Source organism: Uranotaenia lowii, chromosome 3, assembly GCF_029784155.1.
Source record: "Uranotaenia lowii strain MFRU-FL chromosome 3, ASM2978415v1, whole genome shotgun sequence".
In the NCBI taxonomy this organism is placed as follows: Eukaryota; Metazoa; Arthropoda; class Insecta; order Diptera; family Culicidae; genus Uranotaenia; species Uranotaenia lowii.
In genome coordinates, this window is record NC_073693.1 from 154,716,753 (window position 1) to 154,735,467 (window position 18,715).

General features: G+C 33.9%; 1 protein-coding gene across 11 annotated transcripts in view; it reads right to left on the bottom strand.

The window, feature by feature from the left end:
• The window catches only part of LOC129755262 (CUGBP Elav-like family member 4), a 568,631-nt gene that overhangs the window by 27,044 nt on the left and 522,872 nt on the right, over positions 1-18,715 (bottom strand). The gene's annotated exons all lie outside the window — the stretch shown is intronic.

Consider the following 18,715-nt stretch of genomic DNA (forward strand, 5'->3'; position numbering starts at 1 on the left):
TGTGTACCGGTTGGTTTTGTCGAAATTAACATTCATGGACAGTGTTGCTACAGTGGAATTGTGGTGGTGTTGTAAAAAGCTGGAGTGATTTTTGGGTTAAAAAGCATCCTTCAATTCTAAGGGTACCTTTGAAATAGACTCTCAAAACTGAATGAAAATTTGCGTTCAGCAAGATGGTTCAAATAGTGGATATGTATGGATTTCGCAGCTTCAGGAACTCAAACATGTGCTTCCTCAAAAAAAAAATCTGTAAAATTTTAATATCAATTTTAACTCACGAGAAACTCATTGTCTCACAACGACAGCCATGCTTCATGTTGATTTAGGCTTTTTGCTCGGAGAGATTAAATGTTAAGTGAAAGAATTAAAGAAGCGTTTCTTTTCCCTCATTTTCTGACTTGGAGTTGGTGATTGGTAGGTATTTTGTGTAGCTTGAGCTTGCCAGATTGTCAGGTTTAAACCATACTTTCCTAGATATTGTCTCATATTTTAGGAAAAGTACGACCTGGGCCGGTTGCCCGGATTTGTCTGAAAATAGTCCGAATTTTGCCCGGATTCAAACCCTTAATTCGCAAAATCTAACAAAAAAAACTCAAATTAGTTAGGTAATATGATTTTCGATTTTTGAGTCCAAAACATATTTTTTAAGCAAGTTATAACAAAATATTTATGAACGGTTTTGAGGAAACGATACGATACGAATACGATTTTGAATCTATTGAGTTATTCGGTGGGTTTGACCAAATTTGCCTGGATAGTGCCCAGATTTTTGGCTAACAATTTTGAAATTAAATGCCCGGATTTTGCCAAGTTTTTAGATGAAATTGCCAGGATTTGCCCGGTCCGGATTCGCTCGAGAAAAATTCTGGCAACCTTAGTTTAGCTACACTCTTTAATGTGGTGGATGATTAATCATTCAATTGAAGAGTGTAGCTAAACTAAACTAGCTACACTCTTTAATGTGGTGGATGATTAATCATTCAATTGAAGAGTGTAGCTAAACTAAGGTTGCAAGAATTTTTTCTCGAGCGAATCCGGACCGGGCGAATCCTGATAATTTTATCTAAAAACTTGGCAAAATCATGGCATTTGATTTCAAAATTGTCGGCCAAAGAACCTTTATATAGTTGTCAAAAATTTATCTCTGCTTTCAGTGCTAGTTTACCATCATTTTCGCGCCTTCTGCCTAATTATTTCCAGTCCTCTGATTCATCTGTTGTATTTTTAGGCTACGTTTGGTCCTTCGAGCGATTGGCGCTAATCGATAAAGCGTTGCACCTGGCTGGCAACGTCAAAATTGCGTGTCTCTTAACTTGAACAACACGATGTTCGGTGAAGGTGAAGGTAAAAGTTACGAGCTCCCTTCAAATCTTTGGATCATCTTTCAAGATAAAAATGAGTAGAAGAAGCTCCACAGAATTTTTTCAGCACGTATCCGGGCCAGACAAACCGGGAAATTTTATATAAAAATCTGGCAAAATCCGGGCATTTGATTTCAAAAGTAACGATCATAAGCCCGGGCAATATCCGGGCAAATTTTCTCAAAATGTACGAATTACTCAAAAAAAAATCAAGAAAAAAATTTAATTTTTTTTATCAAAACTCATTGACAGGTTTTGAATCGTACTTAAGGCTTTCAAAAAACTTTTCTTATAAATTTTATAAAACTTGCTTAAAAAATTTCATTTTGGAGGCGATCGTTGTATTTTTTTTTCGTTTAATTTGCCAAATAAAGTGAATAAATCCGGGCATTTTTCAATGAAATCCAGGAAATCGGGCCGAGCCGAACGGTTCCCAAATTTTGTACTAAATATCCAGGCAAATCCGGATGAAACTGGGCAATCTGTCAACCTTACTCTAGAACTGACTGAAATGGAAAATATAAACTCGAAGAGTCTTCACAACATCGAAAAATGTACCCGCCATTCCAGATTGTTCGAGTTTGCCGGGATATTCTGTGAATATTAGTTTTGATTTTTGTGCCCAGTTATGAATAATGTAGAGTTATGTAGGTACTCCAGAATAAACCAAAAAAAATATGATTAGAGCGCTTTGCTGTTGTGCTTCTACGAAAAATTAAAATTTGAACTGATTTGCTCTCCTGTTTCTATTGAATTTATTTTTCGAATAGTGCTTGAATTTTACTTTGAATTACTCGGTAATTGCCAGAGTTAATTGCAAAATTTAGAATCAAAAGCCTGGGTTTTGCCAGGTAAACCGGACAGTACGTTTTTACAAAAAAAAAAAAACCAGTAATAAACGGCAACTTTGATCCCTGATGATGGTGTTAATAGACACCGAAACGTCGCACAGTGGGCCAGGAACCACACTTTTGCGGTCAAAATTGACTGCAGGCCAGAGGCTTCATTGTAGCTCATCGGTGTCTTAGACAAAGTTACTCCACTATATTTGCGCTATCTATTGATGGATTTGAATTAGTTCTATTTTTCTCCGCAAGGTGGCGCTAAAATCTAACATTTTACAGGTTAAATAGGTTAAATTATTTTTTTTTGTTTCGATTATAGTCGTTTTACCATGTTTATGGCATTCGCGACTTTATCAACGTTGCAGTTGGCGGATCGCTATCGAAAAACTTATCCGGTACAACTGCGTTCGATGTTTACTCTTGGGCTCGAACTCGTGGACATCGGCTCAGAGGACAACAGACTTGCCAACTGAGCTATATCACAAGCCCAGGTTAAATTATACATTTTTCAAACTGCAATAACTTGCTTGCGAGCAGTTTGGTGCACCTCATTTTTCGAGAAGTGACAGCTGTGAGTCTGTGACTATGATCTAAAAGCATGTAAAAAATGTCGGTGGGTTCTCGTGGGTTCCTTGCCAAATCTATATATGGGTCATTCCATACCAAGTGACCATGAAAATGCAACGACCCTCTTCGATTTCGCTCAAAATCAGTAGGGTGACTTATTATAACGTTAATAAGAAAAATCCAAAGTTTTGGGGGAATCAGACCACCCTCCCTCAAATGGCAGCCCCCCCTTTTTCGAAAATTTGGCAATTTTTGCCAAAAAAACTGTTTTTGTTTTTTTAATATCTCAAAAACGGTACAAGCTACAGACAAGGTAAGACCATCCCTATAAAGAACATATTATAAGCTATCAAATGAAATGATATGAAATTTTTGGCAGTGTTGCCAAACTAGAAAATTTTGCATTTTAAAACTTAAATTGCGATTATCTCAAAATGCCCCCACTTTAATTTTTGATTTGATGGCGCCAATGGATTCAGCGTAAAATTTTACATAAGAATCACTCATTCACTCAAAACAATATGAGCCGTTTCGAAGATATCAAGTTTTTAAGATGGGAAGTTCGTGAAATTTCACCGTTACGCCAATACATCTTCTTATAAATACGCATCCGAAAGGATGGATCTGCTACCACATATACTACAGGGTCCGGCAATTGAACTGCTACATTACTTCAACAGTAATTATTTCGTTACACACGAAACAGTATTGAACGACCTCTCGTAGCTTTGTTTACATAGTCTTTGCTATTATTGCACAGTGGTGCAGAACATCAATCTAGCTGTACGAAATTAATAGCGCCCAGGGATGAAGTACGTTTGATGTCTTCAGCAACATTGTTCAATTTTACATGGAGCATATTCTTGCATCAAAATTTTTGCTCTGCCAAATTTAAAAAATTAGTTGCATTAATTGTTTTGGAGTTTAAATTATTTGAAAAATCGAATTTTAATGTCTTTTAGCCTTCCAAAATTGCCAATAAAATACAATAAATGCTTTCTGTAGGGCTTCAGCAATTTCTAAAACCATTATAATATATGAGACAATTGTAGATCGTGGCTTGTTACAACTTTGTTTCGAAGACAGCGAACCATTGTATCCAGTCTTCAACGTGTCAGGTTTAAAATTCTGTTTTTTTAAGAGATTTTTTTTACTTTGACTGTAACTCCAGAGAGTAATGTGATAGGACTTTGACATATTCAACAAACTTATGAATTTTGATCAGATAAAAAACTTTGTCGAAAACATCCAAGCCCTAATTTGAAAAATAAAAAAGTATTTTTATCTCGCTATCGGTGGACCCCTCGGCAAAAATTTTCATGCAAGAATATGCTCCATGTAAAATTGAACAATGTTGCTGAAGACATCAAACGTACCGTAAAACGGGGTAACATTGATCACCGGGGTAGCTTTGATCAACATGGAATTGTGCCAATTAATCACCAATAACTAAGTCTATAGTTTGAATTTTTGAAAACTGTTTTCTACGTTTGAAAGTCTATTAATTTACTAACAAAAAGGCAAAATTTGATTTGTATTTGAAATTTGTTTTCTGTTAGAAAAATTGTTATTTTAAAATCTTAAAATATCTATTTTTTCCAAGGCTCGCAAAAAAACAGCTCTCCTGATGATACCAAAAAGCATTTAGAAGCAAACGGGTTGTTGAATTTGAAAGAACAATTTTTTTTCTTTGTATATGTATAGTTATAGTGTTATTTTTACAGTCTTTAATGATAACATTTTTAAATTTAAAAATAAAGGACGTTTTCCAAGAGTAAGCTCGTATTGAAAAAATGGATAGGAACCCTATCAAATGGTTAACTTTGAAGAAAAAATGAAAATGGTAGTAGTGGGTGGGCCTATGAGAACGTGTGAAGGTAAAATTTAATTTGTATTTTGTAGCTCAAACTATTTAGCAATTGTTATAACTTTTGCCCCTAAATGTATGCAGCATCATTGTTCTTTTTTCAATTATAAATGTTTTGAAAAAAAAAACGTTAAAAACTAGGTAAAATTAATGAACAGGCATTTGTAAATATTATGATGGTGTTTTGTATCTTTTATGATCAAAAAAACTCGATAAGACCGTCTAAATAGAGACTGATCAATGTCACCCCAAAGCATCAAATTCTGAACAAAGATTATATCGATTTTTTAATCAAATTTAAAGTAGTCTAATAAATTTCTGCAAGCATGTTTTGTGTTCATAGGAGTCCAGTACTGGTTTTTAAAATATGAAACATGCCACATTCCCCTTTACAGAAAAAAACAATCGAAAAATAGTGAAAAAAGTGATCAATATTACCCCGGATTACGGTACTTCATCCCTGGGCGCTATTAATTTCGTACAGCTAGATTGATGTTCTGCACCACTGTGCAATAATAGCAAAGACTATGTAAACAAAGCTACGAGAGGTCGTTCAATACTGTTTCGTGTGTAACGAAATAATTACTGTTGAAGTAATGTAGCAGTTCAATTGCCGGACCCTGTAGTATATGTGGTAGCAGATCCATCCTTTCGGATGCGTATTTATAAGAAGATGTATTGGCGTAACGGTGAAATTTCACGAACTTCCCATCTTAAAAACTTGATATCTTCGAAACGGCTCATATTGTTTTGAGTGAATGAGTGATTCTTATGTAAAATTTTACGCTGAATCCATTGGCGCCATCAAATCAAAAATTAAAGTGGGGGCATTTTGAGATAATCGCAATTTAAGTTTTAAAATGCAAAATTTTCTAGTTTGGCAACACTGCCGAAAATTTCATATCATTTCATTTGATAGCTTATAATATGTTCTTTATAGGGATGGTCTTACCTTGTCTGTAGCTTGTACCGTTTTTGAGATATTAAAAAAACAAAAACAGTTTTTTTGGCAAAAATTGCCAAATTTTCGAAAAAGGGGGGGCTGCCATTTGAGGGAGGGTGGTCCGATTCCCCCAAAACTTTGGATTTTTCTTATTAACGTTATAATAAGTCACCCTACTGATTTTGAGCGAAATCGAAGAGGGTCGTTGCATTTTCATGGTCACTTGGTATGGAATGACCCATATATAAAAATGAATGTTTGTCTGTCTGTCTGTTCCCTATAGACTCGAAAACTACTGAACCGATCATCGTCAAAACTGGCATCTGAGGGTTTTTGAGGCCGGGGATGGTTTCTGTAATAGTCAAAACTCCATCCGACTTAAGAAAGGAGAGGCTTCCATACAAAATTTGTAATTTTTCGAAACAAATTAAAGTCATGACATCCATTTTCTTGAGATTTTTTTTCCTTTGGGTGGTTTGTTTTTCGTCTCTATGGTCGAGGCGTCGCAAAAGGAAAGTAACCCAGGCATAGCATACTGATCAGTAGGAATATTTTGGCGCGTATTTCTCAACCAAGCATATTTTCTTTGAGGGGTTTGTTTTTCGTCTCCATGGGCGAGCAAACGTCGTCGCAAGAGGATAGTAACCAAAGCACACTGTTCATTGATTGCTGGAAAATTTAACAATAAGGCGCCTGTTTCTCAAACACGTGGGGGCGATATGCAACCTAGATGTGTTTTTTCTTGCTTATTAGATTTGTACACAGCACGTGGTAATAAATGACGCTTAGATGTGACACGGATTGGTATTTTATCAATCGAATCAAAACCAATTTAAAGATTTGAAAAATACTTCCATATTTAGTTCATGTTAATGTAGGTAGCATTCGAATTTTCATTCAAGGAACATTAGAACATGTTCAAACGTTCAACTTTTTCTGTTGAAAAAAACTAAAAATTATGTTTTCTTCTAGAAATTGTTACTTCGGCCCAAATACAAAACTGAAACGAATTTAGAAATGAAGGTGGGAGCTTTTTATTTAAAATAATTCTGAAATAACCATCGTACTTTTTGCTTACATACCAATTCAAGTGCGTACTTAACATGAAAAGTGTTTTTGTGTTACATGGCTGCATATAAGAGACTTTTGATCCGCTTCGTTTTTGAAAAGCGAGACTTTAGAACTGATATTCAACTGGAAGCAAAATTTTTAAGAGAAATTTTTAGTATACCCTTAAAATGTTAAAAAACAATATTCCCTTCTGTCAACTTACACGGTGGGGCAAGGGCAAACGTCGAACTTTTAAGAAATTCATCTTCAAAATGATTCAATATGTTGGAAAGATCAGAATGGGTATTCCGAATGTTGAAACTGAAGCGGTTATTGAAAATTCTTAAATGTCTTTGTAAATGAAGGTCATTCCCTTTGAACAGCATTCGTTAAAAGTGGAGTAACAAACATAAATTTATATTACAGGAATACTGCAGATATATCAGTGAAACTTGATAGAACAAAAAGCAGGAATTCGTATTAAATCCATTTTAAAGCCATTACTTTGACGCATCTGTAAATAAGCTTTGCAATGACACTTGCCTCAATATACGGGACAAATGTAAACTTAGAAATTTGTTTTTGCCAACATTTTTGAATATTTGACTTCCAAAGAGAAAATTAAAAAAAAAAACGATGAGAACTTATTTAGTGATGCAACTGATATTTTTTTTAAATATATATATTTTTACCGTAGTAAATTTATTTAAAAAAAAAAGAAATTTGCACTGTATTTAATAGATAACTAATTTAATATATTTTTCATTACCATGATAAGTGCTGTTTGGCTATCGAGCCGGTTTGATTTGCCTACCTTCTTCAAGCAGTGGGGGACAAGATTGAAAAAGATGAGAGAGCTCCCATGTAAATTTAAGATAAAAAGCTTTTCAAAGAAGGGACCATATTTAAAAAGGTTTTTTTTTTGGGTACAGAGTACAAATTTCAGATCTTGAAAAACGAGTTTAGAGTTCAAGTTTCAGTAAATAATATATACCATCTTTGAATTGCAATTCAGAACTGCAGCTGCAGCTCTCATTTCAAAGTTGTTGGTTCTGAAGTATTATGAGATTTGATTTAAAAAAATGCTCTCTAAAATCTAAATTTGAATAAATTTTTACAAATTACATTTATTTCCGGGGCGGAAGGTGTAGCAAAGCACAACGGGTCAGCTAGTGATTTTATAAATTTGGTTAATTTTCAATACAAATTAACATATTTTAAGACCTTTTTCAAAGAAAACATCCGCATTACTCCCAAAAAAGTTGAATTTTCGTCGTTTTATTATTGCTTTAGCCCATTGCTATGCTTAATTTAGCGATTAAGTACATTTGGTTAAATTTATGAAAAAAAAATTTAAACTGTTTTTTAAAAAATTAATTAGTGAAAATTTTTATTTTTTTCAAATTTGATTAAAATGCGAAAAATATGCTAAATTATTTATTCGCGTTGGAATAAAATAAACATCGTTTATAAAAATAAGTTGGCCTGATTTGCCGTAAATAAACCACTTAAACATACAGTCAACATCTTCAAAATCAACATTTTAATTTCTTTTAAATATTTGGAATTTTGTATCCAGTGAAGGATTCTCGATATTTAGTTTGAACCATCATTAGAAAGAAGTAGTTCATCTGTTTTGATTCCTAGTACAAATTTGGTTTTGAATTCCATTCAAAACTTAAACCAAGATTTTCTAAACTCATATGCCTTTCAATATTATGATGATTATTTTCCGAATATATATGAAACAGAAAATTAAAGACCATCCTGAGTTTTTGTTTCATATTCAGATTCTAAGTTCTTGAACTTAATTCTCATGCAGAATTAAAAAATAACTAAGCTAAAATTTTACGATCTAGAATTGAAAACTCAAGATCAGATTAATAATCTGACACTCATATTTTTAAATAAGTTTCACAGATTGGATTTAAAATGAATAATTGAAATAATGAATTCAGCTTGAAACCCAAAAAAACCAAAATTTTTATCATAGATTCACGAAATTGAATTTGCTCCTTGGCTCATATTTAACATTCTGATCTGGAATTTTGATTCAATAATCGTTTTTTTTTTGTAAATTTCGAAATCTTATTGAAATCTGGAAACAGATTCAAAATCGAATTTTGTTTTTATACATATTTAGATTCATCTCGTAAACATGGTGAATCTAAATATAAATATGATAGAAATACCAAGATTACTGATTCGTTGAGGCATTCTAGCCGCAAAAGATCGCAAGAATTTAAAAAATTTCAATTTTAAAACAATATCAGTTGTGTATACAAACTCATCTAAAAATCACAAATATAAATAAAGATAAATTTGAGATTATTTTGAAATTTTTGTTCAATGAAATTAATCATTTTTTTTTCATATCATATATCTGAATATAGAATTGATTGAATATTTGCTGATACATAAACATTTAACCCTCACTTTAAAAAACCTGTTGGAAATTTAAAATTTCCTTGGTGTATTTTGAACATTATTTGCATTTATTGCAGTTTTTTCGAAAGCGAAATTGCAATCTTTAATCTTAAATTTGGATCAAGTTAGTAAGAATCACAAATTTGCTGCTAAATTTTAATCTCTTACTTTTTCTTTTGAAAATTTGAATCATTTCCATTGATGGTTAAAATCTTTGAATTTTCACAAGAGTCTAACAGATACAACTTATTTGATAAGAACATAGAACAATTTCTAACTCAAACCCAACCAACCAAATCAACCAAACGCTTGACTAAACTCAAAGAATTTATCATCGATGAACTTTAGTTCCCTCTTTTGTTTATTTTACAAATTTAGCATTCAATTTTAAAGATTTCAGATCCTTTAAATTAAGGATATATTTTCAAAAATTCGAATTTTTAACGAAAAATTCTTAATGTTAAAGAATTTAAAAATTAATACTCAAACAGTACTAGATTTTTTTTAATTCTTGCTTTGTTTGAGCGAAAATATGATAGAAAAAAACAATCAATCATAGGAACACTTTTTTTGACATTCTAATAATTTGAACATAGGTTTATCAGATGTTTTCAAAAAAAAAAATGAATTAAATTTTTTTCGAAACACACATGATGAGACTGTCAGAGATGTAGGCATTAAAATCATTTCCCCTATTCCATGAAGGAATTGTTGGTCCTCTTTAGTTTCTTCAGATGAAAGTTGTGAAACTTATAGGACTATAAATGGAATATGTTTCAAAATTTTTGGTGCAGACGGTAGTTTTGGACGATGTTTTTAACGTATCTCTTTACTATATTTTATAACGAGAATCAACATGAGGAAAAAAACGATGAAATGAGTTAAAAAGTTTTTCAAATTAAAATTACCCTTCCTCTCATTTTCAACATCTTTCACCTTATTATAATCTTCTATCCGTCTATAATCTTTCAATTCTAAAATATTCTTTCTCAAAGAATATAAAATTTCACCGATATAGCGAATAAAATTATTTCATAAAATCAATATATTGTTTTTCGTTATTTTATTTGAATAGCTGGTCAAATTTTAATGCGCCTTGATTATTCTATTATATATTCTACGTTGAAAATTGACAAAGTTATGGGAATTTGAAACGAGGGTATTTATTTTCAAAAACTCAAACGTTATCTAACTAAAAAAACAACAGTTTTAGAAATATGCAGAAACACATGTTTTTTTTATGGTGCTGAAACAAATATAATTTTAAATTTTGAAGAAAATCCGAAATTGTCAAATAATTTAAAAAAACCCCAAACGAGAAAATAAGGGCATGATGGCTACACCGGAACGATCCTTTTTTCAGAGCCTTCAAACGAAGAACACCAACTTAAAGATCAATATACGTACGTAAGAAAACCATTGAATTTGTTAGTGCTTATTTTTTTGTGTGTTCAATTCTAACCATCCATGTACTAAGTCTCAAAGTTTCACTTAATTAAATCCACGTGTTAGCTTAATGATCTCATTTTGTCCTTATTTTCTCTACATCCACCCTTATTTATAAGGCAAAAAATGTCAGTTTTTTTTTAATGTTTTCAATATGGTTACCATCAACATATTTCTCTGTTTCTATCAGTCAACTCAATTGACGATTATTCAATATTTTGAACTTGTCTTTCAGTCCCGTTTTAAGCATGTATTCCGCAAGGTTCTCACGAAAAGTGTTGATTTCGTTCGTAGAATATGATAGTCCTGGATTCCTGTAGATGCTCTCCTGTAGATGGGTATAACTTTTTTTGTCGAACAGTTCGATCCTTTGAAGTTTCTTCGAAAAAAAAATTATTGTTTAGAGGCAGCTTATAAAATTTGATAGGTAGTAAATTTTTTTTAGTTTAATTTTGAACTTATCAACTACTTCACAGAATGCAGTCTTTATTTTTTGTACTTTAGGAATAATTTGCAGAGGTATGTGTTTAAATTTGTTCCAACTTCAATTCTCAAATATTTTCCTTCTACAGAGTCGAAAAAAAAAGAATTTTCCACCTCAATTCAAACGAAAGGTAAACATTAAATTTGCAACTCTTCTCGGCCACTCGGTGCTGATGCTCGAGCATTAGGATAAAACTTTTCTGCTACTCCTTCCCCTCTGTAGTCCTACATACAAATAAATTCCCACACTAGCAAACGAGCAGCGCAAGCCTTTTCCGTGCACTTCCCGGAACGCAGAGGAACTTCTCACCGGGGTATAAATAAAATTGTTGACGACATTTAAATGTACAAAATTTTAAATTGTGTTTAAAACAAGCACTTTGGATTAGTTTTCCGATTCATCCCCCCCTACTAGGGTGGCTGGTTTTTTTTCTCCTGATTTTGTTTTCCAGGGAGCGGGAGATCGCCAATTTCCGGTCCTGTATTTCTCGCAGGGCAGCAGCCGGGGTAAGCCAAAAGCAGATTTGCTGTCACTTTCGGTGAATTTCAATGAGGCGGAAGTAAATTAAATGTGATTTCTTGTAGCACTTCGTAGTTCCGCAATTGCCTCTCCGCGATTCCCCCGGATTCTGGGATCGTCTTGGAATTTGTGTCGGCATAAAATGTGAAAGGATGGCACTTTTCGGGTCTGGAGCGATGTATCGGCGCGCAAAAGTTGCTCTTGGAAATTTGCCAGGCTGTTTCGAGTAGGTTTCAACCATCATGATGAGTTGTGGCCCAAATCCTACCCCGTCAGCAGCCGCTTTCCGAAGGCTTTTGCGGGGGATAAGTCGGCAATAATTCAACAGCGAGTTGTGCTGCCGAAGCCAAAAAGTTGCAAATATTGATGAAGGAAATGCTAATAGAATTAAATGTTTGCCAACACACTTCGAAGCCGCTGGAATTATCCTGGCGATGGATGCTGGTAAATGAGGATTCGAGCTTCTTCGGGAGCCAACTGAATAGAAAATCACAATTTTCAATTAGTATGTTTCCTCCTGCCTATGAATGGTTCCAATCAAAAAGTATTATCAATTCAAATTCTTTAGCGTTTATTTTTTACCATCATCTTTTGTTTCGGTGTAAAAATTCCTAGTAACTTTAAACCTCTTGAAACTGTCAACCTTTGCAAAGTGAAACAAACACGCCGTCGTCGTTGAAAACTTCCCAAAACTTCAACATTTCTCCATCCCAAAAAGCGCACACAAAAAAGTGCCAACCCAACCCAACATCATCGCCTTTGTTGCTGCTGGGCTGGCTGCATTCGGAAGCTGAAATGCAATTAAACTTTGTTATTTGTTTTCGGGTGAGAAAGTTTATATTTTTAATGAAACATGACTCGCCACACCCTTTCTGTGTGCATATTTTTTTTTTGTTGGGATTGAATTGTGGGGGGTTTAATTCCCTCTCATTTGGGAACGCAAACCAGGAACAGTGTGATCTGTCGAAAGGTTTTTGTGGAGTGTTTTCAAACCCTGCATCAACAACCTGGACTAGAGAAACTTTTTAGCTGACAATGCTTGACATGGTTACGTTTGGGGATTTGTGAATCTGGTTGAAAGGATTCGAAACGGTAGAAAAATTACAAAACTTAATCTTTTATATCGATGAGTTCAGCGTCTGTGTTGAACTCCTTCGATAAGACACTCAATTCAGTAAAATTAGTAATTAAACCATTCAGAAAATACTCGTTGAAAATTTTAATTGATTACCAGAGGACAAAATACTAAGCTTCTTCCAGCAAATTGATTAAAAAATACCAATTTATCGAATTGTTTGACTTTGACGACATTACGTTCTTCTTCTAATAGAATATGTGAACAAAATCGAATCCGGTTCGTTCCCAGCTTTACAAACTACTGACACAGTATCTATCGACAGACTAGACTAAATGGATGTCCAAAAAACTCCCCAGACAAGCGTAACTGGAAAGGACAAGCATTAACTTCTAGTCAGACAACGACGACGACGACGACGACAGGGTCCAGTCTGAGCTGCTTCAGGGCAGGTCGAAAATCGAAAGAAGCCGGGGTCGGGTCACAGAAAATCCTCGCTCGTCTAACACTGCAAATATTTGCATAGCAGCATAGCAGCAGCTCAGGACGGCATACATTGCATAAATTTTCATTTCGTGTTGTAATACCAAACATTGAGTTTCTATTTTAATATATACGAAAATTTGTTCGGTTTCGCCCACACCTCCCGGGGGGATTCTCCGGGGCAGTCTGCGTGGGCGTTTATTGTGTTATCCATTGGAACTAGCCTGACGTTCGATGATGGTGATGATGATGTCGGTATTCAATATATTTAAGCTGTTCGGAAAACTTTCAGCTCGTTTGTATCAATTCGATTTCTGGAATCTCAAGACTATCTCTTGAGGATTCTGTCATATGGAAAAAAAATCTTTGGATGTTAGAGATTCTCGTCTAGGCACCTTGCACAAAAAAGATTGAATTCGTTGGATAACGATTACAAATATTTTTGGATTCTAGTAGAACTCTCACCAGTGAAGTAACTTATTTATCTATTATTATTCATTATAACTATGGGATAATAACTAAAATGACTAAACTTTGACCGATATAATCAACTTTAATATATTATTAAAATTAGACTAAAGGGTTATATGAGCGAAGATTCAAAATGGCTCAAGATGGTGAGTCCGTGCATCCATGGTGGGTAAAAAACATGTACATAAAGAATGTCCCAAAATTGCATAACTTCTGGGAATCTGGGGGCTCACAATCCAAATGGTAGATTAGGATGTGGAAAACAAACTTTTGTATGGGACCGACTAAAAAAATCATGTTTAGAGGTTCCGCAAACGTGATCTTTGAAAAAAAAATCCACTTTCAAAATATACTCAAGCAACCAAAATTCACATATTCACTTGAATGAAGGCATTGAAAGTTACATATTGGCTGACAAAGAGAATTAACTGCCCAATTCCCTTTAGTGAACTTTATGTACTCATTAATGAACTTGAAAGTTGCAAAAGTGATTAATATGTACGTTGTATGTGACTTGTTTCGCCCAATTCCCATGAATGAACTATATGTACTCATTAACGAACTTGAAAGTTGCAAAAGTGATCTATACGTACGTTATACGGGACTTAAGTCACATACACGGCACATAAGTGCTCAAAACGGGATTTGGTAAGTCACATAAAGGGAACAAATGTGCTCAAAATGGGATTTGGTAAGTCACAAAAAGTGCATTGATGTGCATTCAAAATCAAATCACCGCTTCGAGTTTTAGTTCCAGTTAGAACAAAATCTAGGCGTGGTCTAGTGGTAGCGTGTTCGATTCTCATCATGAATGTCGGGGTTCGATCCCCAAGCCGGGCAAGTTTTTTTCAATAAGTAATTTAGTAATTGAGTGGCCATTTTGATGCGATATATGTAGGAAATGTAGGTAAGAAGAAATTGAGCGATTCGTTGAGTTTGGAATCCGGCGCGTGGCATCATGTCGGCACCGGTACAGAACATAGTAAATAATCAAGAGTAGGTGCTATGAACCGAAGCCAAGGGTTCAGTTGAGATAGAGAAAGATTTTTTGCTTATTTTCCGATTTTTTGGGAGCTTTATTAAGAGGCCGCTGGAAGTTGAATAGAAGATCATTAAGACTTGTTTTGGAACTTAAAAGTATTAATAAGAACTTAAATTTTGAGCTGCATAGAACGTACTTTATATCAATGATGAGGCTGAGTAAGCGTTTTTGTACCTGTTTTATGGGACTTTTGGTTGCTTGGGTTTGATTTTAAATAAACTCGGGGCCAAAAATTTTCACAAAGTTTATATATTTAAATTTTTTAAAATTTTGTTTGGGTTTAAAACTAAACGTAAAAAATGAAAAATGAACCAAATTTGTATCAAAATTGAAAATTAGCCAGCTGTTATCAAGAAAAAAAAAATTTTTTTGGTTTAAAAATTTTGTAGTCAATTGACCAAAATGTATACCTAGCGTATAATATTTTTAATACAAATGCCATCAAAAGATGCGGATTTTTGTGCACTTAAATTTTACTGAACAGAGCATATTGTTTGTATCATCGTGTGAAGAGCTATTCACGGTTTAATCCTTAATGAAAATCACAATCACAATTACAAAAATCCGCATCTTTTGATGTCATTTGTGTTAAAAATATTTTACGCTAGGTACACATTTTGGTCAGTTGACTACTAAATTTTTGCACAAAAAATTTTTTTTTATTGATAATTGTCAATTTTGATACGAATTTGGTTCATTTTTCATTATTTACGTGTAGTATTTAACCCAAACGAAATTTAAAGAATATAAATTTTATAAATTTTGTGAAAATATTTGGACCCAGAATTTATTTAAATTCAAATATTTTGAAAGTGGACTTTTTTCAAAGATCGCGTTAGCGGAACCTCTTAACATGTTTTTTTTTATAATCGGCACCATACAAAAGTTTGTTTTCCACATCCTAATCTACCATTTGGAGGGTGAACCCCCCGATTCCCAGAAGTTATGCAATTTTGGGATACTCTAGTACATTAGACTGAGTCTATATGGAGTCATTTTTGAAGTTCTCAAACCCTGGGGTCTAAAAAGCTTCGTATTGGTTTAAAACTCATCCATGATTTTTTGCAGAATTTTGAAGTAACGTTTACATGAGTAAATTTGAACTTTTTTGTTTGTATGGGAAAATTGTACGCCATGTACGGAATGCCATGTACGTTTTATATTTTTTACTGTCTCAAGAATTTAATATGTCTCGAAAAATCAATAATCTAGAAAAAAAATTCTGGTATGAGTCGTTCAAATTACCAATTATGAAAATGTCGAGTGACTCCACTTGGCTATACGCTCGGTGAAAATAAATTAAAAGTAATGCATATTTTAAGTCAAATTTTTATCATAAGCAGAAAAGACTATTACATTCGTTTGGTTCTTAAAAGGACTTAGTTATCATTTTAGGCATTATTATGCTCATTTGGTTTGAAACTTAGGTTGGTATTTTCACACACGTTTTGAGCTCCAGCCCGAACTCTGTCCTCTTTGATATTGCTCATTTTCCATCTGATTTTTAGCCATCTGAATGCACTGCTGGTTGAAGCGAGAACAAGACGATGATTTTCTCACATCATACCCGCACGGGAGCAAAATCAATTCAAAGTTTACAAACAGGGTGGGCTTTCAATTATAATTATATCCAATTTAAACCGACTTCAGACGACATTTTATACGATCTTTTCACTATGCGATTGTAATTGCGATTCACAACATCATTGCAAACGACTTAAGTTATTATCTCTGGGCAATTTTTTTTAAACCTAGTCTAAACCTGGATTTAAATATTCCATTTTTGAAATAAAGAAATGTCCGAAAAAAATTTGAGCGAATTCCAGACAATAATCTTAAAAATTTAAAGGAAAAGTTAGGAAAAATGATTTAAAATTAAAATTTTTGTCGACGCACATCAGAACTGTTTCATTCGTGTTCAATGAATATTTTGATGAAACAAACTTTTACAAAGCAGTTCTTGACAGGAAATTTGAAACTTGAGCTAAGATGTTTGTTTAATTTTTCGAATAATGTGGATAAAATCGGGCAAAGTCCAGTTAGTTTTTTACAAAATCCGAGCATCCGGGCCGGGCCGAACTTGTCTCGAAAATTTCATTGGAAAACCGGGCAAGCCAGGATAAATCCGGGCAATTTGGAACAACTATTTTAGATAATTGTTCCAAGTAAGTAGTGCTAAGCTACGGTGTGTCATCAGAAAACATGAAATCGTATTAGAAATAATAACTTAAGTCGTTTACAATAATGTTGCAAATCGCAATTTCAAGCGCATAGTGAAAAGATCGTATAAATGTTGTCTGAAGTCGGTTTAAATTGGATATATGTAATTGAAAGTCCGCCATGTTTGTAAATTTTGAATTGATTTTGCTCCCGCGCGGGTATCGAGAGAGAAAATCATTGTCTTGTTCTCTCTTCAACCAGCAGTGCTTCCAGATGGCCAAAAATCTGATGGGAATTGAATAATATTTATCAATGAGAGAACTGAAAAATATTGTCTCTGTCAACGATTTGAAGGCTATAAGAGCAAAATCTTGCGTTCTTTTGCAATCTTCCGATAGGATTTCGATTGAAAAAAGACCAAATTTTGAGCGTTTGAAATTTGATTTTCATCTTTTACGAAAAAATCTAACCTCAAATACATCTAAAAAAATGTGAAATCTTGTGGATAGAAGTCGCAAACATGATTCAAACACAAGGTCTTGGGGAGAATTGTTAAACGCCGGTGCAAATTGCCCGATAATAAAAAAAAATCTCCACCTGTTTGTCAAACACTTGTCTAACTGGCGAGTTGTTTGATTGATTTCTCCAACAAAATTAGTAAGTCTCGCCTGAAGGTTGAGTAGGACATTAAAGTGGTGGATTTTATATAATTTTCATGCAGGCCCTCGGAGAGTGAGAAATAACGGATATTTACAATAAATGTTAGTAATTCCCCTTTTATTTTTTTATTTAAAAAAAACATAATTTATCAAAATTTGGGGGCAGTCAGATCTGAATTGGATAGAAATATCATGAAACCATATGAAAACTGTGTAGTATTGCCCCATTTTACGGTACTAGTCAAGAAGAGGCATCTTAGACAATGTTTTCTCATAGTTTTTCCTATGAATTCGACAAATTTAGATTCGCCTTTCAAGCAATAGAAACCTTTATCAATATTTTTGTAGAAAATCATTAATTTCCCGAAATGCACTTTTTTATCAACTTCTGCGACATATTTCAAACTAAAACTTAAACTTTTCATATTGTATTCCTACAATGATGAAAACATTTCCCGTTGCCACTAACAGTTGAAAACAAATTTGAACCAAAAGCCGGCCCCAAACAGAGAACTCGCCCGACCGCACCCAGACCGTAATTTGATTACAGCGGAAAAGTTGCTCCTCCGTTCTGGTGAAATTATAAAACTCCATAAAGAAAACACTGCTGTCGGACAAGAAATGAAACATTTTTCATCACCTATTTCAGTGGCAACGTCCTAACGGGAGGTGGAAAAATATAGGAAGTAAGCGGGGTAGTTGGAAAGTTTTCGACCTTTTGCTCGAAAAACATCTTCAAACAAGAGATAAATTATGGCTTTAATTTCAGTAGTCTCACATTTGAAGTTTTCTCTATTTTTTCCCCATGTTTTAACACGAAGGGGGATGAAAGTCATAACAATCAAAAGTTAAGTAACTTTTGTCTCAGCTATCTTCCGTTCGATTTGAAAAGCTGATGGTGGGGTTGTTTCAAGAAATGGTGACATTAGTGTTCGAGAAAAATGGGTTAAAGATAAGGATAATATTGGCAAACATCGATAGTAATTACGGTGCTCTTTTCACGTTCTTTATTTTGTCAGTCAAATGAACGGGACGTGAAAGTCGATTTCCGATAGAGTTTGCTTTCGGGTTGAATGTGTTCTTTATCTTTAAGGGGGCTCTCTGTCTGGTCTCGTCCATTTGTACCGGACGGTTTTCTACTATTATTTTACTTTTGTGTTTTTTTTTCGTTGAATCCTCCCCACTTTAGGTCAGACGGTCTTATTTTGGAAGGATCGAACCAGTGAAAAAACCCTCTGTCAAGATACTGTAATTAAGAACGGAAAATAATTAGAAACGACGAGTTTATTGTCTTCCAATTCGTTCTTCGCTCGTCT